Genomic DNA, 27,523 nt, shown 5'->3' with positions numbered 1-27,523 from the left:
AAAAATGAATTAGTTTTTGTTTCGCCATTTTTTTCATTTGACGCCATTTCTTATCGCCGTTGTCTTCTCCCTTCAGAGTTACGTTTTGCTCTCGAGCATGAAAGCAACACGCATTATTATTATTATTTTTTTTTTTTTCAATTAGTTCCCAGCTCATTAAGCGACATTTTCTTACTAGGTGAATCTTCGACTTATTTAACTGGAAATTGGCACGATGGGAAATCAGTACCGCATTTCTTTTTTCCGTGAGACGAAAGGGTGACAGTAGTACGCAAGCGGACGACGTAAAAAGAATATATTTTTGTCCGAGATCCAAGAGCGCGTTTACTTAAAAAATCCAATGTTGTATGTTTGATGATTATCAGAAGGCAGCAAAAAGAATCGGCGATCTGCAACTGTTGCGGAAAACACAATTGGGAATGGGTGCATTGTTTAGAATGCGATGTAAGGGAAAAGACAATATTCATGGCCCCATGGGAATATTGCCTTACTTCGTTTCAATAATCATCTATATACACAGACACTGAAACATCAGTTTTATACCAACACACAAACACACGCATATATGCATATATATATATATATATATATATATATATAGAGAGAGAGAGAGAGAGAGAGAGAGAGAAATAAAAAGGAACAAACCGTATTATGTGTTCATCAACGTTTCGTCTTTATTTCGAGATCTCCTCTCGAAATAAAGACGAAACGTTGATGAACACATAATACAGTTTGTTCCTTTTAATTTCTCTATTTTGTCGAAATACTATTTCTATTATTTTCATCATATATATATATGTGTGTGTGTGTGTGTGTGTGTGTGTGTGTGTGTGTGTGTGTGTGTGTGTGTGTGTGTGTGTAATATACTGAGTTCTTGTAATTCAATAAATTTCCATATACCAGTGGGTTTAAAGCCAAAAATGGTTTACTTGAGGATTAAGCTACAAAATTATCACATTTCATAATTGAGCATTAATATACTGTGTGTTCAAAATCAAGACTTCAAGACAAGGTGTTGATGGCAACAAAAAGTGTATTTCATTTTACGTTACAATTGTTTCAATGTCTAGTTTGACAATTTCAAGCATTATATCGTTTGGTTTTTGAAAATTTTCAAACGATATAATGCTTGAAATTGTCGAACTAGACATTGAATAAATTGTAAGGTAAAATGAAATACACATTTTGTTGCCATCAACACCTTGTCTTGATGTCTTGATTTTGCACACACAGTATATATATATATATATATATATATAAACTCGCATTTAGGTAAAAATGCACTTTCGTAAATAATTGAATTCATTCAAAATGTATCGCAAAAACAAAAAGGATCTACGTAAATCGCGATATATCCGAACAGCCAGCGAGGTGGACGTGGGATAAGGGATTAGACTTCTTATAATGGGGTCCCGATTTCGAATTTCTCTAGATTCAGCCCCTCTGATGAGTCGTAGACGACGAAACATGTGTCAGTGAATAATTATATTTTGGAGATACCAAATTGGTTAAGGAAAAAATTATTTCCAACTCGCATTTAGGTAAAAATGCACTTTCGTAAATAATTGAATTCATTCAAAACATATTGCTAAAACCAAAACAAATAATATCTTTATATATGTGTGTATGTGTGTATATTTTGGCAGCAAGACATTATGCAAGCACATCTGATTGAACACGACTGAGTTATATATATATATATATATATATACATACATACTTGTTTCCTGATGATAATCAGGTGCACTGATAGAAAGCGCTCGAGAAGAATATGGCCGAACAACATCTTTTTGGTGCCATTTTATATAACATGCCAGTTGAAATAAAAAGGCCGCTCGGTAAATGGAAAAGGTATCCAGAAAGATCGGGAAAAAGAATAACTCATTCGTGTTCCGTTAGACGTGCTTGCATATATATATATATATATATATATATATATATATATATATATATATATATATATATATATATATATAGTCTTTGAAGTTTTTAACATTTGAAACCACACAAAAAATTATTTTTTATCATTCATTAAAAAAAAATCTAGTCAGTAAGTCATTTAATCACCTGCAATCACTGCATCAACTCTCAAATTTACTATAATACCAATTTTTATATTTTTTAAGGGATCATCAGTTGTTTACCATGAAACACTGTTTCGGGGATTTATATATATATAATAGGACAACAAGAATATGAAATGAAGTCACAAAACTATATATTGGTAGATATAGAATAGATCACTTATTGAATAATGGAATACAGGCAAAATTTGGTGGATAGAAGGGGCTCTTTATGCCATATATATATATATATATATATATATATATATATATATATATATATATATATAACAATAGTTAATAAAACATGTTAAAAACACTTTAAAAAAGAGTTAAAACATATTTAATTTTAAAAAGGAAGCCCAAAATAAGTGGATAGTCCTTAATCCGCGGAGTTTCGAAGAAATACTTTCCTTCTAATCAGAGGCTAGGATTTAGCAAAATGCGGGATCGGATTTTGCTTGCAAAAGTATTTGATGAAACTACTAGTAAGTCATAGATCTTACTTGATAACAAAAAGTGAAGCAGAGGGAATAGAGGGAAGAAAAAGGTGATTTCACGTGAATGGATGGTCTGGTGAAGGGTAAAATATCCAATCACTATATATATATATATATATATATATATATATATATATATATATATATATATATATATATATATATATATATATATAACGAAAAGTACCACCGGGGCCAACTTCGAACAACACATGGAGCCTATATTAACACCAAAAAGATCATCAGAAAAATTGAAAAATATAAAAGGTCTAATTATTCATAGGTTTCGAAATAATTGAGCCTATCTTTTACTAATTTCGCACAAAGCTAATTCATATATCTGGCCGTGTTCTTAAATCTGATTTGTACAGAAATTCATCTGATAAGTATCGAAAATCGAAAATATCCGATTTTAAAAGTAGTTTTCTCTTTTATAGATCCAAAATATTTTTTTTACAGGGGAATAATTTACGTTAAACCGGCGCAGATAATAAAATTGCAGCAAATCGTTTCTACTTACAAAAAAAACAAAAAAACGACTTATTATTGTTGTGTCTGCAAAAATAATTAACAAGAACACGAAAGTAAAGGGATACAATAATATATTAGGAAGAAGAGCTATATACATATTTACATGTCTTCAGATATACTTCAGTTGGAGATATTCCGGCAGGTGGCGTATTGCATGTCTTACTGGAGGCAACATAGGCGTCTTGCCTATTTGGCGGTCGTTGCCGAACTCCCCCGGTATTGGTGATTGATACGTTTATATGTCTCACTCACCCGCCTATGTTAATTAGTGGGCGTCTCCACAACAATTATAATCTGGAAATATAGCTTAGTGGTAAAGCATTCGACAACTGATCCAATAATCCTCTGTCGAAGCCCAGAGTGTACCTCTCCATTTTATTTTAATTTTTTCTTATTAATGACTTCAATTTATAATAAAAAGATATACTATTTAAAATCGCTGCAAATCATTGGCAAATAGTGATAAACCATTCGACTACAGATCGAATGATCTCCTGTTCAAGCCAGAGTGTAACTCGCCATTTTATTTTAGGTTTTCTTATTAATGAGTTCAATTTACGATAAAAGAAGAGGTAACATTTAAAAGCACCGCAAATCATTTCTTAGTTTGGATATTTTAAAAATAAAAATTAACCAGAAGTGACCTTTCCAGGGCATTTATCGTCAAGCCCAAATACTAGCTGACGTGATATTGTAAACAAATATGGACGGAATTTGATGGACGACATTATCATTATTATTTTTTTCTATTTTCTATTTTATTGTATTTTATTTATTTATTTTGCGAATTAGTTCACCGGGTAAATTATTAGAGAATTGATTCTATACATACGCAAACTGCATGAATTAAAATATCATTTTTAAGCGTATTGTACGACCGGGCAACGCCGATGTGTAAACAAATGCATATATATATATGATATTTTAATTCATGCAGATTGCGTATGTATTATATATATATATGTGTGTGTGTGTGTGTGTGTGTGTGTGTGTTTATATTTGCATATTTTGGCAGCGAGTCATTATTCAAGCACGTCTGATTGAACACAACAGAGTTATTCTTTTTTCTCGATTTTTCTGGATATCTTTTCTATTCGCCGAGTAGTGTTTTTGTTTTTTCATTTCCGCTGACATGGTGTATAGACTGGCGTCCAAACGTTGTTGTTCAGTCATATTCTTCTTAAGCGCTTTCTATGTATGTATGTATGTATCTATCTATCTATCTATGTGTGTGAGAGAAAGTATATAAAATGTGAGCATAATTAGTATTTGTTTCTATCTATCTCTCTCTATATATGTATGTGTGTGTGTTGGTGTGTCTGTGTGTGAGAGAGAGAAAGGGGGGAGTATATAAAATGTGAGCATAATTGTTTCTTTGCATCAACTCTGAAACAAATGAATAATTTTTCCATCCGTTTCAGTCGATAATTGCAAACACTTGAAAGACATAAACAAAACATACAAATGTCAAAAAAGGCAAAAAGAAGCAGACGATTTACTATTAACATTCATTTGCCCTGCGCCATAATTTCAATTGGAAACATTCACTTCGCCATTTTATTGACAACTCTCGATAGAATTCAAAGAGAGACGTCCAATATTCGTTGAAAAATAATCATTTATGCAAACTAATCTTTTTCATAAAATAAAAATCTGGTCTTCAACAATTCCCAATTCAATCTTACGTGGATAGAGCAACGTTTCAACGTTAACACATCTCGTCAGAGCTTCAATCATTATTGCTGACGCCGAAACGTTGTTCGATCCGCATAAGGTTCTAGCTAATGTTTATGGCATTTTATGTTAAAGAAGCTCCTACCACGTGTTAAGGACTTTTAGAAAAATACATTTTTTAGTTCATGTTATCAAAGTATCCGGACTTATTTAATATATATATATATATATATATATATATATATATATATATATATATATATATATATATATATATATATTATTATTATTATTATTATTATTATTATTATTATTATTATTACGTGTATAAAAGTAAGTCATCCATAGGCGTCAATATTTCGGAGTCTATTCCTCATCAGTATGGCTAGACTTAGTTGACAAGGATCGAAGGCATAACCGCTCGATAAGTAGTCTGGTGTTTTACCACGAGACCACGTGAGCCTTATCAATTTTTCTGTTTGATAGTTATCGCTATAATTGCAAAATTGTCGATTTCTTTATTATTTTTTTTTTTTAGCGACTCAGTAGAATTTTTCCTTTTCACTCCCTGGGCGTTTTTAAGGAGTTATCTCCCCTATTTTTTGTCGCCTCAGATTTTTAGGACATATTATTTATTTATCACTTTTTAATTATTTTGTTTAAATATTATTACGTGCACTCTCTACTTTTAATCATGAATATCAAAACAGATCTTCCTGTCATGATTGCAATGACATTTTTTACCCCATATAAAATTATTATATATACATACACATACACATATATATATGCATATATATATGTATATGTATATATTTATATGCATATAAATATGTATGTATATATATGCATATATATATGTATATATATGCATATATACATGCATATATATATGCATATATATATATATATATATATCAAATTTTAGTTATTCAATAAATTTAAAAATTCATGACGTCAAATGGTTAAATTTCAAATGAAAAGATTTTTGTTATTCTATGTAAGACAAAGAATACATTTGAAATATTCTACCTCCTTATCCTATAGGATTTCGATGTTCTTTTATTCTGAAGTATATATATATATATATATATATATATATATATATATATATATATATATATATATATAGTGACGTCAAAAGGAAAGTCCGCACTTATCATTTAAACCTCATTTTATTTGCCTTTTATTTCTCTATAATTTTCCTGTTTATATTTGATTTTTAATTGAAGTATCCTAGTGTTTATGTCCATTTAAAAAATTAACTTCAAACCGAGAAGGCTAATAGAATCTCCGTAGCAACAAATGAGCTTAAAACTAGCGTAAAATGTCCACCTTTAAGGCAACAAAGCATCTCTAATCGTAATGGTTGTCGTACCAGGTCATAGTACGCAACATTTAGTCCACATGCCTCTGCTTTTTCATAGTGATCGTCAGGAGCTCATTAATCTCCACCTTTCTGGTTTATCTTATCGAGAAATCAGCCGCATGTTTAAATGTGATGAGAAAACGATAAGAGTGACTGTTCGAAAGCACCAAAACATCGACACTGTTCGTGATGCCCTTTAAATCTGGTCGTCCTAGAGTATCTTCTTACAGGGAAGATAATGTTGTAAATATCCGCAGACTCAGAAACAGATTTGAAACGGCTCCCCAAATCCAACAACAGTGTAATCTTGTTAAAAAGTGCGGGTTTGTATTACTGTGCCCATAGATTCGAAAAAGTTGTCAACAAATAAATATATAACAAATAAAGTTTATCAAAGGCAAGATAAGTTACTTTTCTACCTAACTGGATATGTTTTCAGTGTTTTTATTTAATGTAAAATGTTTATTCAGCTCGAAAAACATACATTGTTTACCGATGTATTGGAAAATTCAACTCTCTCTTTAACAGAGTAAGTTTGGGAAAAGGTGCTATAAATATAAAACTAGACAAAATAATGTTAGAAACTCGCTCAATATATATTACTGTGACATAGGTTGACATATATTCGTTTTTTTTTTTACACAGTGATCACCACTTATCAAGGCCCGGAAGCCACTCAGGGATAAGGGTTATTGCAAGTACATTACGTTAGTGTGGAGATTTGATGAAGTATTTACTTAAGGGGGCGGTTCATTAGGAATTTGTTAACATTGGACTTGAAGACATCCAAGTTGTAGTCCGGAGGGAAGCAGGCAGACGGAACAGAGTTCCACAGGGAAGTGGTCGGCCCTATTCCAGTTTCACTTAGAAATAATATGTCCGGTTTCGTCTCCTGTAATTGGGTTTCAACCTCTGGAAGGTTGGAACGTAGACCCCTGATGTTGGAGAAGGAGACCTGGTAGTAGGGGTCTACGTTGGAAGATGGGGTTCTAGGTTTAATCGAGTTTTTATTCTGGAGATATTTCATGTTAGGTTTTGGGATTTGTGGAATAGGTCGGCATACTTGGTTAGAGCAGTACAGAGAGGGAAAGTAAGAGAGAAAAAGACAGGAATTTTTTTTTTTTGTAGCACACGAAAAGGTAAAGCCGTAACAATTACCCACTAGTATGGCATCGAAAGGCCCCACCAGAGACTGCTGCATGGTCCAGATCCACTCACCAAATGGCAATACAGCAGTCCCAGTACTTTGCGCCTGCTGATAGGACAGCCTCCTTAGTGGTTAATCCAAGGTTCGGGTCCCTGACTATCAGGCGGATAACGTCAGCCCAGACAAAACGTTTACCTCCAGCACCCTTACTAGTGACATGGCCACAAGGACAGACAGAGACAGAAAAATTTCCGACATCTCAGACTACTGGTCACCAAGTACTACCGACCTTTAAGCAGCTTTTTCTTCACTCTTTGTCAGAAAAATCACTCATTGAATGAGGTTGTTTTCTAATAGTATTTTGTCTAGTTTATTATTTATAACACCTTTTCCCGAACTTTCCGTGTTAAAGAGAGGGTCGGGCACCATTTTGAATTTTCCAATACATCGGTAAACAATGTATGTTTTTCGAGCTGAATAAACATTTTATATTGAATAAAAACAGGAAAAATATATCCAGTTTGGTAGAAAAGTAACTTATCTTGCTTTTGATAACATTTATTTGTTTTATATTTGTTTTTTGACAACTTTTTCGGATCTATGTGTACAGTAATACAAACCCAAAAGTGCTCCCTTTCTACACTTTAGAATAGATTGAAGGAATTTAATTTGCGAGGATCTTTTCCAAGACGCAAGCCAATGATTTCTGTAAAGAATAGAAAGAGCAGTGTGGACTTCGTCAGCTGCAACGAAGATCGTGACTCTTCATATTGGTCGAAAGTGATTTTTAGCGACGAAAGCAAGTTCAATAAGCTAGGCATATAAAACCGTGTGTTAATTTTATAAAATTATCTTTATATATAATGACTTGATTTAAAGTTTAAGATGCAAATGTCAAGTATCATAGTGCAATTGTGCTCTGAACAGAAACATTCATTTCGAACGCGCCTCTGCCATATCAAAGAGCCTACTGTTGATTTCATGAAATTATTTAACATTGTTACATAAATTAAAGTTAACTGTACAAGAATCAAGTAGCATGGTTCAATTGTGCATTCATTTTGAACGCGCTTCTGTTTTATAAAAGAATCTACAGTTCATTTTATAGGCTGGGCCTTTCTGCTTATGCGGTGAAAATATTTCTCTAAAGCGCTTGTGATTTAAAGATGTAGACAATGTTAACTTTCTTCAAAATCGGACTTTCTTTTATCAGCTTGTTTCGATTATCGATTTTCGAGACTTGTCGATATTATTCTGATTAAAAAAAACACGGAAGAACACTCCCAGACTCATCAAATATATTCCTGCGAAATTTTAAAAAAATCGACTCAGCCGTTTTAGAGTCTATAAGTAACGAACTCACATACAGTCACACAGACAGAGTCAGGGTTCACTTTATATAATAGTAGAATATTAGTAGATAGATGTATATATATGTGTGTGTGTATGTGTGTGCGTGTGGGTGTGTGTGTGTGTGTGTGTGCACACCCCCGTGCCAGAATTATATGCAAATCGATATTTTTGTTCTAACTCCGATAGTTTTCAATGAAAATTCGTGAAACTTTGCACGTTATACGGCAATACTAACGCATGCGCTGATATAATATTTTAAGCTAACCTGCGCAATAGCGAGCAAACGGCAGCCATTTGTTTGACTTGCAGTTTTTTCAGCGTGCCAACTTTATATGCAAGATGGGACGTAAAGTGCTTTAAGTAAAGCTGAGAAGTCTAAAATTGTTCAAAGGCTCCATAATATGATTTCCACATTAGAAATTGCATAAGAAGTACACCGTGATCATCATCATACAATCAAAAAATATTGTACTAACACTCAACATTGCAACGGACGTTCTGACAAAGGGAAAATTCGTAAGAAATCATATCTGTAACGTCAAATTATGAGCAAGATCAAGAGAAAAGTTCGCTGTAACCCACTTGAAACTAGCAAACAAGTTTTTGAAAAAGCTGGCTTTCCTTATATGCCCAAATCAACTCGTTGCCGTATCCTGAGAACGATTGCAAAATTTGGAAAACCAGATGTCCGCCCTCAATTGAAGGATATCCACGAGAAAAAGAGGATGGAATGGGCAAGAGATCACATGAAGCTGAATTTTCAAACTGTTTTGTTCGCCGATGAGTGTCGAGTGACCCTTGATGGACCCGATGAGTGCAGAGGAGCATGGTACCATAATGAGGATCTAGGTCCCCAAAGGATCAGGTGTCAACAAGGAGGTGGTGGTGTGATGTTCTGGGCTGTAATTATTGGCAATGAGCTGGTAGGACCATTCAGAGTCGCAGATGGAGTGAAAATTGCCGCCAAACTCTACATTGACTTCATTAAGTTACACTTGGAACTCTGGCACAAGAAAAAGAATTTGGAATTCCGGAAAAAGATGGCATTCATGCATGATAAGGCACCGGCTCATTCTGCAAGGATAGCCACTGAATATTTGGAGAGAGTTTTTGCCAGATATGGGAAAATAATGCGATGACCAGCCTGTTCTCCAGATTTAAATCCCATCGAAAATCTGTGGAGCATCTTAGAACAAAATATTTACTCCGGAGGTACAACTCCAAGGATGACCTCTGGAATGCTAATCTGACTGCTGCCAAAGACATTTCATCAGATGAAATCGAAAGTTTGACATCTTCAATGGACCAAAGGTTTTTTGCTCTTGTCAATAAAAATGGCAATTATATCAGATATTGATTGTACTATGAAAACATATTGAGGTTGTGTGTTCCTTATTATTGTTATTCTCAGTTTACAAATTCCTAGAATAATCAATGTTTCGATGATCTTTTAGCACTTCACCATATTTTAGCATAGGTTTTTATATAAAGTTGGCACGCTGAAAAAAAATTCAAATCACCAAAATGGTTGCCAATTGTTTATTACTGTGCAGATTAGCTTAAAATTTTAGATCTGCGCTTGTGTTAGTGCTGCCATATAACGTGATAAATTTCACATGGAAAACTTCAGAGTTAGAACAAAAATATCGATTTGCATATAATTCTGGCACGGGGTGTATATGTATATATATATATATATGTGTGTGTGTGTATATATATATGTGTGTATGTGTGTGTGTGTGTATGCGTGTGTGTTTATATATGTGTGCGTGTCCATGTGTATATATATGTATATATATATATGTGTGTATATATATGTATATATGTGTGTGTATATATATGTATATATATGTGTATATGTATATATGTGTGTGTACGTATACATATATATACCAGGTTAAAGGTATTCAAGAGTGATAACTAATGAATTTAACGTAAAAGTCTCTCGGCATCGTCCATCTCGCCTGGTTATACTTTTTCCTCTCCGACCCCACGCCGGCCACAGGCAGTCATTATTCGCCTTCGCTTAATACTCCAATTTTCTTTTACGTCCACTTTGTTTCTGCACTGAGCACATGCTGCCTTTTTTCTCCTTTTTTCTTTTTCTTTTCGCGCACACTTCCTAATTTACATATTCCTTTGTTTCGGCCCTCTTTTGCTGCTGCTGATACTTTCCTACGCACTCATATGCACTATGTTGCACACAGTAGAAACCAGTCGTCAATATATATATATATATATATATATATATATATATATATATATATATAATCAAAGGGGTGCAGTATTTACCTAATATACGCAATGGTAAACTGCAAACTAATATAAATAATAGTATTCATCCAACAGTTTTCATCTTTGGGGGGGGGGTAATTTATGACCACGATAAATTGCGGTTTCACTTAATGTCTTAACTAGACAATTCTAGCATTGCTACAAATATAATTTGCTGATTTCTTTATGTCATCTGATGAGAAGAATAACAAGAATAGCATTCTTTGAAACTCCCCGGAATAAGGACTTTGTAAATTGTTTTTTTGGAGTATTCAGTCGAAATTTTTTTGTAAAGTTCAACTTACGGTTTAAATTTTCTTTCTTATATTTATATATATATATATATATATATATATATATATATGTGTGTGTGTGTGTGTGTGTGTGTGTGTGTGTGTGTGTGTGTGTGTGTGTGTGTGTGTGTGTAAGCCGTGGTGAAGGCAACCTTTCTAGGAGAAGCAAATCTTTGATTTAAAAAAACCATAAAGCGGAAGACCATTACCCGCATTAAGTTGGTCTGCAGTTTAATTTGTTGCTGGCTATCTTGCTCTTGCTTGTTGCTGGATCTCAGCATTTTGAACCGAGAGAGAGACTTAGCTGTCGTACAAAGCTAAGACTCTGTAACATCATCTGTGTATAGATACTCCCTCAGGCATTTGGGCTCATGGATTTGGTACATTGTTGGTAACATAGAGACTTGGGAGGGTACTTTCATTGTCTTCCCTGGAGAATTTTATTCATATGATATAAATTTCATCAAAATTATAGTTCGCAAGTTTTAAAAGAAAGTTCGGGCCTCATAGTTTGCTTAGGTTAAAGGGGAACTAAATGATTCTAAACTATTTCCATTGCCTTTGGTCAGGTTTGAACTACCGCTTTCTTTTGTCAATTATTATATTCGTAAATAGCTTAAATCAGTTATCATTTTAAACGCGCAAATTGAACGGGTGTATCTGGAGAATGTCTCTGTTTTGTTTGTTTCTTTTCCATCTCTGCCTATTTCAACAGAAACCATTATGTTTCCTTCAAGAAATTCCCACAAGAATGGCAAACACTTTGGCTTGATTTATATTTTCAAAGGATTAAAAATTAATAGATTTTCCCGACACTTGACTTTTAGAGCAAACTTTCAGCGAGGAAACTTTCATTATCAATATTAGATAAGGGTAATCGATTTCTACGTATATGTGTTTGTTTTTTGATTATGTGTGTGTGTTGATTTGTGTGTATGGCGATTATATGTGTATGTTGATCGCGTGTGTTAATGTTGATTATGTATTTACGTTGATTTTGTGTGTGTGTATTGATTATGTGCTTGTGTTGATTGTGTGTGTATGTTGATTGTGTAAGTTGGTTGTGTTTGTGTGTGTTGATTGTATGCGTTGATTGTGTTTGTAAGTTGATTGTGTGTGTGCGTTGATTGCGTGTATGTTTTATGTTTGTTTATTGTGTTATGTGTGTACTGATTGTGTGTGCGTATGTTGATTGTGTATGCATGTTGATTGTGTGTGCGTATGTTGATTGTGTGTGTTGATTTTAATTGTGTGTTGGTTGTGTTTTCGTATGTTGATTTTGTGTGTGTGTATTGTGCATGTGTATGTTGATTCTGTGTATGTATGTTGATTGTGTGCATGTGTATGTTGATTCTGTGTATGTATGTTTATTGTGTGCATGTGTATGTTGATTCTGTGTATGTATGTTGATTGTGTGCATGTGTATGTTGATTCTGTGTGTGTGTGTATTGTGCATGTGTATGTTGATTCTGTGTGTGTGTGTATTGTGCATGTGTATGTTGATTCTGTGTGTGTGTGTATTGTGCATGTGTATGTTGATTTTGTGTATGTATGTTGATTCTGTGTACGCATGTTGATTTTGTATGTGTATGTCGATTGTGTTTGTATTGATTGCGTGTGCGTATGTTGAGTTCGTGTGCGTATGTTGAGTGCGTGTGCGTATGTTGATACTGTGCATGTGCGCGTGTTAATTTTGTATGCATTGCGTATGTATGTGAGTGCGTTTTAAATATGTATGTCTGTGCGCGCAATGATTCTATAAAAGTACTTTCCATTTTTTTTTTGTTTTTGTCTTTGCTTTTGTTTTCGTTTAATGAAAGCGTCAAAACGTTGGTGGTCAAAATGTCTACCAGTCGTTAGAAAAGACTTCAAAATGGTCCTAATCAGATTTTAAGGAATGCGAAAACGAGAAAGAAAGAAAACAGTAGCAAAAAATAACAAAAGATTGTAATTACAGTCTTTTCTGAATTCAACAACTTGCCGAGCATGCTGGGAAGACATCCGCTGTGAATAGCACGCTATGACTCCCTTTATTCCTGTTCGATGAATTTGTCTGATGCAATTGAATTATTTTGCCAAAAATTGAAATAATGAAACTCTGTATTATGCTTCCTAACTATTTAGATGATTACTGATTTTTTGTTTGAATTTGGATTATACGAACTACCGTCTCCATCTTGGATGTTATTCGAGCAACGTTTTGGCCGCTGTAACTTCCGCGTGTGGAATGATCAACCTGAGGGAATAACATTTTTTTTTTTTAATACTAACAGATCACCTATATAAATATACGGCACAATCACGTTGACACACCGGTTCTCGCCGGATCATCGAAGGTAAGCAACGTTGAGCGTAGCTAGTACCAGATGGGTGACCATTTGGGAAGGCTATGCGCTGTATATACCGCGCCGAGTCGTAGAATTTTCCAGGTTAGTATCTGGTGGCGCATTAATTCACTGGGAAAGACGCACCCCCAGTCTTCATTAAGACACGCATCTAGGAGAAGGAAAGTGTGATGTAAAAACCTACGGTTTACTGTATACTCTGTCCCGTGGCAGTCGTCTGCACCGACAAAGGTTAGCAGTAATACAAATAAGGGTAGATGGTTCTACACAAAGCTTTTACCACTATAAACAAATCATCTGTGTAGATTTCCGAACAACTTAGTTGTTGTGGCGGAAGCTCATCCGTCAAAATCAACGAGAGCGTTCATATGTATATGCGTGTGTGTGTGTGTGTGTCTCTCTGTGTGTCTGTGTGCGTGTGTGTTAGCGTGAACATTTTTGCATTGAAAAGGTGTGCAGCAGATGTATGTTTCTAATTCTTTGCAAGAGTTCCGAAACACCTGCCGCCATATTACCATTTCCTTCGTTTCTTCTTTTGTTCAAGAATTGTCTTCTCGTTGCCAAATTCTGTCCAGCTGAGTTTTGTCAATAAAGCGGCAGTTTGTCAGGAGGAGAAACTTTGCGCAACTATTGCTTCACCTTTGCAGTGTTCATTTTTTTTTCTGTTATTTTTTTTTTCTTTTTCTTCCATTGTTTCTTTTGCCTTTTCTCTTTTCTTTCGTTTTCCTTTTCTTTTTTCTTCTGCTTTTGTTTTTTTGTTTTTTCTTTCGTTTTTTGTTGTTAAAGATGATAAGATATATCTTTTGTTCTTTCTTTCTTTTTTTCATTGATTCTTTCTTTCTTCAATTAAAGTTTCTTTCTCTTCTCTTCCATTGCATCGTTTTGCTTCTTTCTTTATTTTTTAACTTTCATTCCATCATCGAAATACTTTTGATTTTTTTTCTTTTTTTGTTTTATTTTTATTTCGTTCTTGCATATTTCTTATTTCTTCTTTATTTTGTATCTTTTTCCTTTTCTTTTTCTTTATTCTTCCATCGTACTTTTTCTCTTCTTCTTCTTCTTCTTCTTTTTCTTCCTCTTCTTTTTCTTCTTCTTCTTCCTATCGTTTTCTTCTCTGGTCTCCTTTTCTTTTCATATTTCCTTCTTTCAGTCATTACTTTTTTCTTTCTTTTATCTTAATTTTCTTCCAATGTACCACCGAGCTTTTTTTTATTCATAGCACCTTTCCTTCCTTCTTTTTATTCTCTTTCTTCCTTTTCTTCTTCCTTTTTCATTTTTTTTTTTTCATTTTCTACTGCTTTTTCTTCATTCGTTGCCCTTTTCTCTCTTCGATATTAAACTTTACTACTTCTTAAACACACCCAAAAGCATGCAGACCATAAAGCACACCCTAAGCAAAGCCTCAAGCAATAATTCATGCACATCCTGACACTCAACCATGCACACACATTTATTATTAGACATAGCCTCTGACAGAAATGCTAAAATTTTATATTTCAGATTTTTCTCGATTAAAACGATTATTCAGATAACGTTTCGGTCCATGTAACCTACGTTGTGTTTTTCAAGCATGACTATCTCTATATCAAACGCGTGAAACTAATCTCTGGCCAGGTCTTTATTTATCCTTCTTTAGCTTAAGTCCATCCTTATAGCTCAATCCAATATTTCCCTGGCTTTCTCCTATGAACTATACCTGGTTTCTTACTTGTTCTAGACCTGCTGACTTTAGAACTGCAATCCATTCTTTCCATGTGACCAAACCATCGTAGTCCACTGTTCTGCACTCATTTTTTACACTATTCAGATTTTATCTTCCTCTGAAGTCATCAGATCTAAGTTTGTCTTTAAGACTCACATTGCACATCAATTATGCTATTATCATATCATTTCTCTTCATGCAACGCATAGCTTCATCCCTCACTGGCCAGATGTCACTTCCATGCATCATCGACTATGTATGCACGATTTTTCCTTTAGTCGATGATAGTAACATTCTTTAATGACAGAAGCTCCCTGAACATACTTTCTCCACTCCTTGGTTATGCACTCACAGTAACACCTGCTCCACCATTATGCTCCAATGCTATCACCAAGATTAAAACTTCTGAACAACCTCAATAGCCTCTCCATCCAAATATAATCTCTTCACATGTGAGTGTAACAAAGCAACTGAGACTGGGTCAGAAGCAGCAGCAGCAGCTAACAATCTAGGTATATTTTACGTAAATGTTGCGAGTTTGTCTCTGCCTTATCGTTATTTTCATGGCAGGTGCTCGTCTGAGCTCCAATCTATGGTTCCCCCTCGCCAAACTTTCACAAGAAACACCCGTCTAGCAGAAAACACTATCAATAATTACCCCCACTCTGTGTATCTGTGCCTAAACCTAAACATAGATTCCATGAATACAGCTTCTTTCTTAGAACTGCACGCCTGTAGAATTGTCTTCCGTTTTCCTGTTTTCCAGCTGACTACAATATGGTTGTCTTCAAGTCTGACGCAAACAAGTTCTTAATGATCTGTTCCATATGAGTTTACAAATTTACCGAATTTCCATTACTAACGATTACTATATTGTCCAAATGTCTTCTGTGTACTCTTTAACCCTTATCGCCGAGTGGCCTCTTGGCATTGATGCCTATGTAAAAAAAATAAAAAATAAAAAATAGAGAGAATTTGGTAATTTGGTGAAAGGAACTATTTTACAGAATGAAGCATACGACTCTCCCTCGACTTTCATCTAACTCAACCCTTTTGACCTTGTGCCATATCGCTTTCTTTTTTCTTTTTGCATTTTAAGACACTTGTACAAAAGGGTTAAAGCAGAGCTAAAGAAATCTAGGTGAAATCAAGCACAGAACGGCAAATCGATGGAGCAGGGATAACAATGTTGCTTCTACACGTTTGAAACTGACATTTCTTTGCAGGTACTTGGTCAAACCTTCCTCGGCTTTGTATGCAACTGCTAAGTTGTGCTTCTCTTACAGCAATAATAAACAGATATGGCCAGCGAGGACTTCATGCTCAAAAGACAATCCTGAGGCATTGTTTTCATGGGCTTAGTGTAGAAGTCCAATTTGCTTAACAGCAACAGCAATAGGAAGGCGACAGTGGCTAAGTAGCTAACGACACGAACTGATAACCTGGGAGTGACAAGTTCGAATTCAGTTCATTCCAAAAAAAACGACTTTCACTTAGCATGTTGGCAACCTTGACGTGGTCACTCATGTTAATAAGTGATTTCTTTCTAGAAAGGATTTAACCTCAAAAAGATATCGGGGGAACGAATGCCAACAATAATCATTTTGTAACAGAGCGTGGATGTGCGTATGGCATCAGCGGCAGCTGTATGTAAATGACCGAGCCGTGCGCGAGGAGACGTCACAGCGAAGAAGAAGAATAGGAAAAGATTATAAGAGATAGTGACAGGGAAATACTTGTTCTAAACATGACCGGACAAAGACAGAGTATCACATGTTCGACACGACAGAGTCTTTTTAAGCATATTGGAGTATGGGGAGAGTTTTGAACAAGAAACAAGACTTCATGCTAGAAAGTAACTTGTTTCCTTGAAGAAAAGAGTGAGCCGAATTCTTTTCTTGTCTTTGATTTCTTGCGACTGTCTGCATACGTGTTGGGTTCCAATGTTAGGGAGAGGAAAGGTGTGAATGAACTCGAAATCCGGGCCATCAAAAATGGAACCTGGAATTGGGTGACCTGGTCCTATGACGCAAGTCGTTTTATGGGTCAAGCCGTTGAATGGAGCAAAGTTCGAACGAACTTAAACCCTGACCGACAAAAATGAAACCCGGGAATGAGATGACGTAATTCGGCCGCAGGTAAGACCAAAGGCAAACACCGAGAGCGTCAGAATATGGGTCCACCATTATGCTCCAATGCTATCACCAAGATTAAAACTTCTGAACAACCTCAATAGCCTCTCCATCCAAATATAATCTCTTCACATGTGAGTGTAACAAAGCAACTGAGACTGGGTCAGAAGCAGCAGCAGCAGCTAACAATCTAGGTATATTTTACGTAAATGTTGCGAGTTTGTCTCTGCCTTATCGTTATTTTCATGGCAGGTGCTCGTCTGAGCTCCAATCTATGGTTCCCCCTCGCCAAACTTTCACAAGAAACACCCGTCTAGCAGAAAACACTATCAATAATTACCCCCACTCTGTGTATCTGTGCCTAAACCTAAACATAGATTCCATGAATACAGCTTCTTTCTTAGAACTGCACGCCTGTAGAATTGTCTTCCGTTTTCCTGTTTTCCAGCTGACTACAATATGGTTGTCTTCAAGTCTGACGCAAACAAGTTCTTAATGATCTGTTCCATATGAGTTTACAAATTTACCGAATTTCCATTACTAACGATTACTATATTGTCCAAATGTCTTCTGTGTACTCTTTAACCCTTATCGCCGAGTGGCCTCTTGGCATTGATGCCTATGTAAAAAAAATAAAAAATAAAAAATAGAGAGAATTTGGTAATTTGGTGAAAGGAACTATTTTACAGAATGAAGCATACGACTCTCCCTCGACTTTCATCTAACTCAACCCTTTTGACCTTGTGCCATATCGCTTTCTTTTTTCTTTTTGCATTTTAAGACACTTGTACAAAAGGGTTAAAGCAGAGCTAAAGAAATCTAGGTGAAATCAAGCACAGAACGGCAAATCGATGGAGCAGGGATAACAATGTTGCTTCTACACGTTTGAAACTGACATTTCTTTGCAGGTACTTGGTCAAACCTTCCTCGGCTTTGTATGCAACTGCTAAGTTGTGCTTCTCTTACAGCAATAATAAACAGATATGGCCAGCGAGGACTTCATGCTCAAAAGACAATCCTGAGGCATTGTTTTCATGGGCTTAGTGTAGAAGTCCAATTTGCTTAACAGCAACAGCAATAGGAAGGCGACAGTGGCTAAGTAGCTAACGACACGAACTGATAACCTGGGAGTGACAAGTTCGAATTCAGTTCATTCCAAAAAAAACGACTTTCACTTAGCATGTTGGCAACCTTGACGTGGTCACTCATGTTAATAAGTGATTTCTTTCTAGAAAGGATTTAACCTCAAAAAGATATCGGGGGAACGAATGCCAACAATAATCATTTTGTAACAGAGCGTGGATGTGCGTATGGCATCAGCGGCAGCTGTATGTAAATGACCGAGCCGTGCGCGAGGAGACGTCACAGCGAAGAAGAAGAATAGGAAAAGATTATAAGAGATAGTGACAGGGAAATACTTGTTCTAAACATGACCGGACAAAGACAGAGTATCACATGTTCGACACGACAGAGTCTTTTTAAGCATATTGGAGTATGGGGAGAGTTTTGAACAAGAAACAAGACTTCATGCTAGAAAGTAACTTGTTTCCTTGAAGAAAAGAGTGAGCCGAATTCTTTTCTTGTCTTTGATTTCTTGCGACTGTCTGCATACGTGTTGGGTTCCAATGTTAGGGAGAGGAAAGGTGTGAATGAACTCGAAATCCGGGCCATCAAAAATGGAACCTGGAATTGGGTGACCTGGTCCTATGACGCAAGTCGTTTTATGGGTCAAGCCGTTGAATGGAGCAAAGTTCGAACGAACTTAAACCCTGACCGACAAAAATGAAACCCGGGAATGAGATGACGTAATTCGGCCGCAGGTAAGACCAAAGGCAAACACCGAGAGCGTCAGAATATGGGTCGATGACGGAAATTGGTTAATGGGTTACGAGGTCGAAAATCCATAAAAGAGAAATGATAAACAAAAAACAGACAGAAAGACGCGGAGAGAGGAACGAGGACAGACGACGATAAACTGCTTGTCACGTTCGCAACCGCATCCTCTCCCACCTACACCCTCTCCTACCAAGCACCTCTTCACTCCACCGCTGCATTGTGTAAATAAACCAAGTTTTGTTTATAAAAGTGTCTCGTTATTCATTGATAAATGAACAGGGAAATTCCAATCAGAGACGCTTACAACAAGCATATGCGTATAAATGTCAAACAAACTATCTTTCTATTTATCGAGATATTCAAAAATCTCTGATAGTTAAATTACAGGCGTGGTGCTAATGCAATAGAATGTACCCTGGCTAGATGAAACACTAAGACTCTTCCTAAGACGAACAACAACAAAACAGAATATACATCACCGTCATACCACCCAGTATATAACACCAAGTGTGGACAAGTAACGACTACGTCAGAATTTGATTCGTACAACAATTAATGAATGATGCTTAACAACATGACTGCAACAACAAAAGCAGTAACGATGGTATTACGATCAGCTGTTCTTTGGATAATTTTTTTCTAAATCAATGGTGGTTGCATTTATTTTACCAACATTAAAGAACACATAATCTCAGATTTTGCGTGTCGCATATTCAAAGAATGTTGAGAAACAGAATCCTGTTTACCACGCCATATACGACTGCATGTTTTACTGTGGCGTTTGCGGAATTAAGACTCCCTCTTTTCTATCCTGGCATCTCTAAAAAAGGCTTCGTCCGTCAGTCGGTTAGTCAGTCAGTCTGCCGGACAGTTAGTTATTCAGTTAATCTGTCAGGAACTAATAAAGGAAGAGAAAAGAGGAAACAAAAACGAATAATAGAAAAAAGACAACGAAATAGGAAAAGAAAAAAAGCGATGCGAGAAGAAAACGAAAGAGATAAAAAAGAAGAAAAGGACAAATCAACAATAGAAAAAAAGGAAAGAAAACGGAAGAAGAAGGAAAGATTTAAAAAATAAAGGAAAAACAAATAAAAAGAAAGAAATACTAAAGTTTGGAATTGTATTTTCTTTAGTTTGTGACGCTTAAAGTCGAGATAACAGCTTCATGGCAAAATCTGCAAACTGATATGACACTACTAAAGAATTTTCTGGTCCTGGATATGACCTTAAACTTTATCCGATGGTGAGGCTCCAGCTTGCGGGATTTGGGGAGTGTGGAGCCACCCTTTAATTGCCATTGCTCCCAGATCCACTCTGACCCGGAGTAGTAGTACCTGTTAGGGTCTCAACTAAGGGTTGAATAGAAACCGACTTGAAAAAAAATATATTCTATTAAAAAAAAATCTTCAAAATCACTGGATTCAGCATTAAATAATCTGAAAAGGGTTGATATGCCGTAAAATAAAAACAACCAAACAACCAACTAAAGAATTTCGGATTTTTTTTTTTTTAGATGAGGATTGATATGCTACATTATTTGTGTCTTTTCAAAAATGGAAATTGCCTCTGACAAAGCGTGAAACCACTTGCTGTAAGAAGCTAACAAGGACAAAAGTTGATTATTGCAAAAACAAGAGATGCTTATTGATGTTAGTCTTAAAAAAAAACAAGACTGTAGGTAGACGGAAAACAGTGAGCAGGAAGAGAGTCACACAACCTTGTAGTTCGCTGAAAGAAGCTACTAAATAAGTAAGTTGTTTTACAATAAGATATCAAAGCAGCGAATTGATGAAGATCACTAGACAAATGAGTTAAACGAGCTGGGACGAAGGAAGCAGGGAATAGATCAAACAATTCTGAAGAACGCATTTCATAATAGCATTTATAGAAAAGACTGATATTTGTTACGTCTCTGATAGAGAAGAAGTAAAGAAGAAAGGCAGGGGGTGGGGGTCAATTAACTTACATATACGCTTCTGCACTTTATCAATGATCCTCAAATTAGACAGGGATTCATCAGACAAATATGACAACAGTACTTTATACATCATCTGATGGTAGATTTGTAGAGATAGAGAATAGTCACAGATGTGAGAAAGTGTTTAAAACGATATAGAGAACCGATTTTATAAGAATTAGAAAGTTGGTTATTTGGTTGGGTTTTTTTTACGGCATATCAATCCTTTTCAGGTTATTCAATGCCGAATCCAGTGATTTTGAAGAAAAATATTTTTAATAGAATATATTTGTTTTTTGTTTTGTTTTGTTTTTTTGTTTTGTTTTTTTTGTTTTTTGTTTTTTCAAGTCGGTTTCTATTCAACCCATAGTTGGGACCCTAACAGGTACTACTACTCCTGATTAGAGTGAACCTGAGAGCAATGTCAATTAAAGGTTGACTCCACACTCTCCAAAGCCCGCAAGCTGGGGCTTCACCATCGGATATAGTTTAAAGTCATATCCAGGACCAAGATGTAGAAAGAGCAATGGGTCTAATATATGAAGTCCAAGAAAGATTTGATGAGAAACAATGACCAAGAATTCCTCGGACTACTGTTCTCATCTCGAGTGTGATTTTCGCAACGTTTCGGTTTCTTCAAGTGTATCTGGTCGAACTCGGGAATGTTTCCGTCAAACTCGGGAATTTGGACGGAATTTCGAGCTGAACCCTTTATTTACTTCACAGGGGTAGCTTGCTCTTGTTCCGTTGGTCATGACTGGATAGAGAATAGATTCATGACTGACGAAACAAGAGAACGCTAACCCCGTGAAGTATATAAAGGGTTCTGCTCGAAATTCCGTCCAAAGTCCCGAGTTCGACCAGATACATCTGAAGAAGGTCATAGATTACCTTGACCGAAACGTTGTGGAAATCACACTCAAGATGAGAACAGTAGTCTGATGAAACCAAATAACACGAATAACCAATGCTCGTCTAAAAAATTCAGAAACGTAATGACCAAGAAGTTTTAGTCGATTTCTCTTCGAGAACAGAATCATCTATTAGAATCTGCGACTGAAGGACAATAGTTTTATTGAGTTTTTTTGTTTTTGTTTTTTGTTTTTGCTTTTTTACTATGGAGTAATCACTTATCAAGGTCTGAAGGTCACTCGAGGATACGGATTAATAAATGTAAGGTGGTAGTGTAATTATCGTTAATAGTGAAAATTTGGTAAAATTTGGTTACTTATGGAAACCGCTCAACGAGAATTTGTTTACATTCTATTTGAAGGCTACCATGTTGTATTCAACCAGAAAGCAGACCAGTGAAAAAGAGTTCTACAGGCGTGCAGTTCTAGGAAAGAAGCTTTGTTCATGGCATCTGCGTTTAGATTTAGACACAGATAGAGAGTGGAGGAAATTGTTGATAGTCATTGTAGCTAGTCGAGTGTTTTTTGTGAATGTTTGGCAAGGGAAGATCATAAATAAAAGTTCAGACGAACACTTGCCATGAAAATAACGATAGAGCAGAGACAGGTTAGCAACGTCTCTTCTGTGGGAAAGAGGTTGCAGGGAAGAGAAAAGGGCATCACCTACTAGGTTTCGAAGCCGGTTTTAAACTCTGTCAAGGCTGGATAAGACGCGCCGAGCATAATCTCCTGTCAGATGTTGCAACAATATTCCATTTTAGGACATGCCTGGCTCTTATAGAGATAGAGGATTGCATCGGCAGTGAGATACCTACTGGAGCAGTAGTGTGATCCAACCATTGTTCCTGCCATCTTGGCAACAGATTTGATGTATGCGTTCCTTTTTAGATCAGGGCTGAAGGTCAGTCCCAGAAGTTTGTCAAGACATGGAACTTCCCCAAGACGAAGGCAAGTCATTTCAATTGCGGGATAATCACGTTGATACACCGGTTCCCACAGGATCACCGAAGTTAAGCAACGTTGAACCTGGTCAGTACTAAATGGGTGACCATTTGGGACTTTCAGGTGCTGTATGTTCTCTCCGCTTATCTCGGCATTGTTTCCAGTCGTCCTGGTCTTCTCCTTGCCATTGGACTCAAACAGTGTCGATTCAGGACAGGTTTGGTTGGTAATTGCGCAACCCTTGCCTCACAATTACATGCGCTACTTCCCCTAAGGGGGGGGTCCTTTGTCTTTCAAGACTGAACGGAAGCATGGATGGATGGGCGTTAGAGCGATTATGATGAAAGGGGAGAAGCAGGATTGTTTTATTTATTATTTACTTATTGTTTTTGTCAATAATTCGAATTGAATTGAATCAAAATATATAGACGTATACACATACCTAACTTTATATTGAGAGAAATATTTTTGTAAGTTTCTTTTCTTTTAGATTTATTTCCTTGTTTGAGTAGACGTGTGTGGCTTTCAGCCTGTTATTTTCTGTGTTCGTTTATATATTTGCCCTTTGATAAAACGACCAAAATTGGCACCTACAGACTTGAGTATTTATAAATTGCACGACAAGTCTACAACAAGTCATTTGGCAGCGTTCCTGCTTTCATGGACTTTCCACGTTTCTCCTCAATAATTCCCCCTTTTTTTTTTCTTTTTGCTTTAAGAAAAAAAAAATCAACTGGAAAATAAATTGGTAACCAGTTATACTCTATCTCGCTTTATCTATCTATCGCTTTCTCACACTCCCCCCCACACACACTATCTATCTATCTATATCTATTTATCTCACTCTCTTTCGGACGCTCTATCACATGCTCTTTCTATTTCTCTCTCGCGCGCTCTCTCTCCTCTCTCTCTCTCCTCTCTCTCTCTCTCTCCTCTATCTCTCTAGATATCTATCCATTCATCTATCTATTCATTTATCTATCTACCTATCTATTTATCTGTCTGTCTATCTATCTATCTATCTATCTATATATATATATATATATATATATATATATATATATATATATATATCTGTCTGTCTGTCTATCTATTTATCTATCTATCTGTCTATCCTGCATACACACTCTATCTATTTATATCTATTTATCTCAATCTTTTTCGAACGCTCTATCACATGCTCTTTCCATTTCTCTCTTACGCTCTCTCTCTCTCTCTCTGTCTCTCTCTTTCTCCTCTCTCTCTCCCTTTTCTCTCTGTCTCTATTTATTACAAACATTCTTTCTCTATATCTATTTCTCTCTCACGCTCTCTCTCACACGCCCTCTCTGTCTCTCTCTCTCTCTCTATATATATATATATATATATATGTCTGTATTGCTCACGCTCTCTCTCTCTCTCTCTCTCTCTCTCTCTCTCTCTCTCTCTGTGTGTATCTTTGTCTCTATCTATTTATCGATCGATCTATCTATCTGCTTTTCATGTTCTCTAATACACTCTCTCTACTTCTCTCTCGAATATGTAGATAAAATATCTACTTGTTCGTAGATTAATCACTATTTTGATAACAAAAAATATCAATATCACAAGACTATTTTTTTGCTTATCTATTAAAAGTGAAATTATTTCCTTTACTTTATCTTTCTGGGTTTTTTTTAGATGAGGATTGAACATTCTTATTATTCAGACTATTGTTCTCCCCTTAACAGTTATTTTCCCATCGTTTCGACCGATGTAGCCTCCAACTTTCTTCAGGTGTATCGTGTCGAACTTGGAAATCTTTTTGTCCAACTCTGAAATCTGCACAGAATTTCAATCGGAACCTTTTATTCAATCCGCTGGTGTGTCATACTCTCGTTCCGCCGGCCATGACCAGGTAAAAATCCTAATCAATTAGTAATTGCATTCTGAGTACTACTCATGTTTAGGGTCAAATCTTCAATCCCCCCCCCCAGAAGAGTGTCACTCGTAACCAAAATTTAACAAGTATTTTATCCGCTATGCTACGTGTCCTTGTTTTAGCTTTTATTATCAGTTATTAAGATTAAGCTTCCTCTATTTTGCTCATAAAATTAAATTTTCAAATGTGATTTTTTTTTCCGTTCTTTATTTCTAGAAGATGTACCCGGCGTCGTCCGGTATTAAACGTAACGTTAAATACCTTTAAAAAAATGAAGTAAAAACAAAAAACGGAAAGAAACTGAGACATATGCGTGCAAGTATTATATTTTTTTCTGAGCAGTTCTTCTTGTGATTAAAAAATATTCAAGCTGAGATCGAAATCAAAACGTAAAGACAGTAAATCAAGTACGGTAAGGATTAGGCCTTCGTTAAAGAAGCTGTCATGTGAACAATTCGCGCATGCGCAGTCAGGAAACAGTTGATAAACAGATAAAAATCCGATGACACCCAAGTACCAAATTTTCAATTTTGACCCCTTAGCAGCCCTTTTTATCTGAATGAAACCCGATTAAAAAGTTTTCCATGTGTTTAAATGCCCTATACACCAAATTTCAAGTCTGTCGATCCAAAATGTTTGGAGTATATAGGTTGAGAGTTGTCCTCATACACATTCTCACTTTTATAGATATACTAGCAGGGTGCCCGGCGTTGCCCGGTCGTAAAATACACATAATATGATATTTTAATTAATACAGAAACTCAGGCATGTGCATGTGAGTATTATGGTTTTGTTTTTTTTGTTTTTTACTAAACAGTTGGATGTTGTGAGTAAAAAAATGCTCGAGCTAAGATCGAAACCAAAACCTAAAGATAGTGAGGCAAGTACGATAACCATTAGACTAGCGTGATGCTATCTTTACAAATTGTTTTAAAAACTACTTATTTTTAACATAATTTCTCATGTGTTCACAGCCGCGCATGTGCATGCATGAAACAGTTGTACAAACAGATAAAAAAATTCGATGACTCCCAATTACCAATTTTTCAATTTTTACTCCTTAGTAACCCTTTTTCCGGACGAAAACCGATTAAAAAGTTTTGCACATGCCTGAATACTTTATATACCAAATTTCAAGTCTGTAGATCAAAAATTCGTTGAGTACATAGGTTGAGAAGTGGCCTCACATACACATTGTCACTTTTATAGATTTATAAGATTATCAATTATTATTAAGATTAATAGTCAGCTTCTGATTTTTTTTTAGCTCCTAATAATAAATTTGCATACATGATTATTGAAACGAGCAGGACACACATGCGTCCATTTTCCTTATATGGAAGATTAGCTGGATTACTAATAAACATTTCATTCATAAATTCATTTCATTCATAAATGTGTCGTAAACACGAGGCAAATTATTTTTCCTTACAATCAAGGAAGCAGGAAGCTGAAAGGAATCTCCAAAGTCTAGCAGTCTGAGGAAAGAAAGTAATCATCATCATCTTGCGGCCTCAGCCGAGATTGAACTCACTACACCCTTCCAGTATTCCCTATCTGTCATAGCACCCAAAAGAGCTTCCTTGGAGATAAATGTATCTCGTTGTATCCTTTCTGGAAATGTTAACTTTTGTGATCGATTGTGAGATGATGGGTGCCTCCACAGTACAAATGATGAAACAAGGTCATCCGTGGCACGTGCGCAATGCCCAGCAAACTGAACACGTCTCTTGCAAACTGAGGTTGATACTCTCGGTAAGTATCCATATATCATTTCTAGAGTTGGGTGGTTTTGCCATGTGAGATTGGGTACTCTTCTCAAAAGACGCGTTTAACGTCGATCCAAACGATGCTGCTGTTTTGCTGAAAGAGTCCAAGTTTCAGATCTACAGAGTAAGATTGGCTCAATGAGCACGTGGAAAACTTGGATTTTGAATTTGCATTATTATCATTATTATCATTATCATTATTATTATTATTATTATTATTATTATTATTATTATTATTATTATTATAGTAGAAGGCTTTTCGATATCTACGGACCTCAACAGTGAAGAGGTAGAATTTTGCTGCTTCTCGAATTAATCGTCGAAGGGGTACAGGTAATTCATGAGATCACATTCCATTAACGTACTTGTAAAATAGGCACAGGTATGCAATATTGCGGCGATGGGACAGGGGTTGAAGCTTGGTCGATAGTACAAGACCTATGAGATTAGAGACTCTTCTTTGAACTAAGAGTGAGAGATTAATGGTAGATAATCCAGTCCAGATGTGGCAATAATACGCCATGCATACATACGAATCTATAGATTAGACACTGGCTTAATAAAATCTGATTTAAAAAACGGCTGACGATGTAATAACACTTATTTTTCCCTAAGAATTAAATAAACAATATTTCAAAGATGGTGAAAAAGAAGATGTGAAAGAAGTGTTTTTTATAGGCGGCGAACTTTAAATTATTAACTTGGAGTAAAAATAATGTCATTTTTTTATATATATAGTAGAACATGAAATAACGACATTATTTTTACACCAACCTAATAAAATAAATCACAGAGAAATATTTTTATTATACAAATATGTGATTT

At 35.7% G+C, this 27,523-nt stretch overlaps 1 protein-coding gene and 1 pseudogene across 1 annotated transcript in view; both read left to right on the top strand.

Moving 5' to 3' along the window:
* LOC145261199 (neprilysin-1-like) overlaps positions 1-27,523 on the top strand; it is a 1,350,287-nt gene that overhangs the window by 626,658 nt on the left and 696,106 nt on the right. The window lies entirely within an intron of this gene.
* On the top strand, positions 13,491-13,607 carry LOC145261290 (5S ribosomal RNA; annotated as a pseudogene).

Source organism: Euprymna scolopes, chromosome 37 (assembly GCF_053919585.1).
Source record: "Euprymna scolopes isolate OS-2025 chromosome 37, ASM5391958v1, whole genome shotgun sequence".
NCBI lineage: Eukaryota > Metazoa > Mollusca > Cephalopoda > Sepiida > Sepiolidae > Euprymna > Euprymna scolopes.
This window is presented reverse-complemented; position numbering and strand designations above follow the sequence as displayed.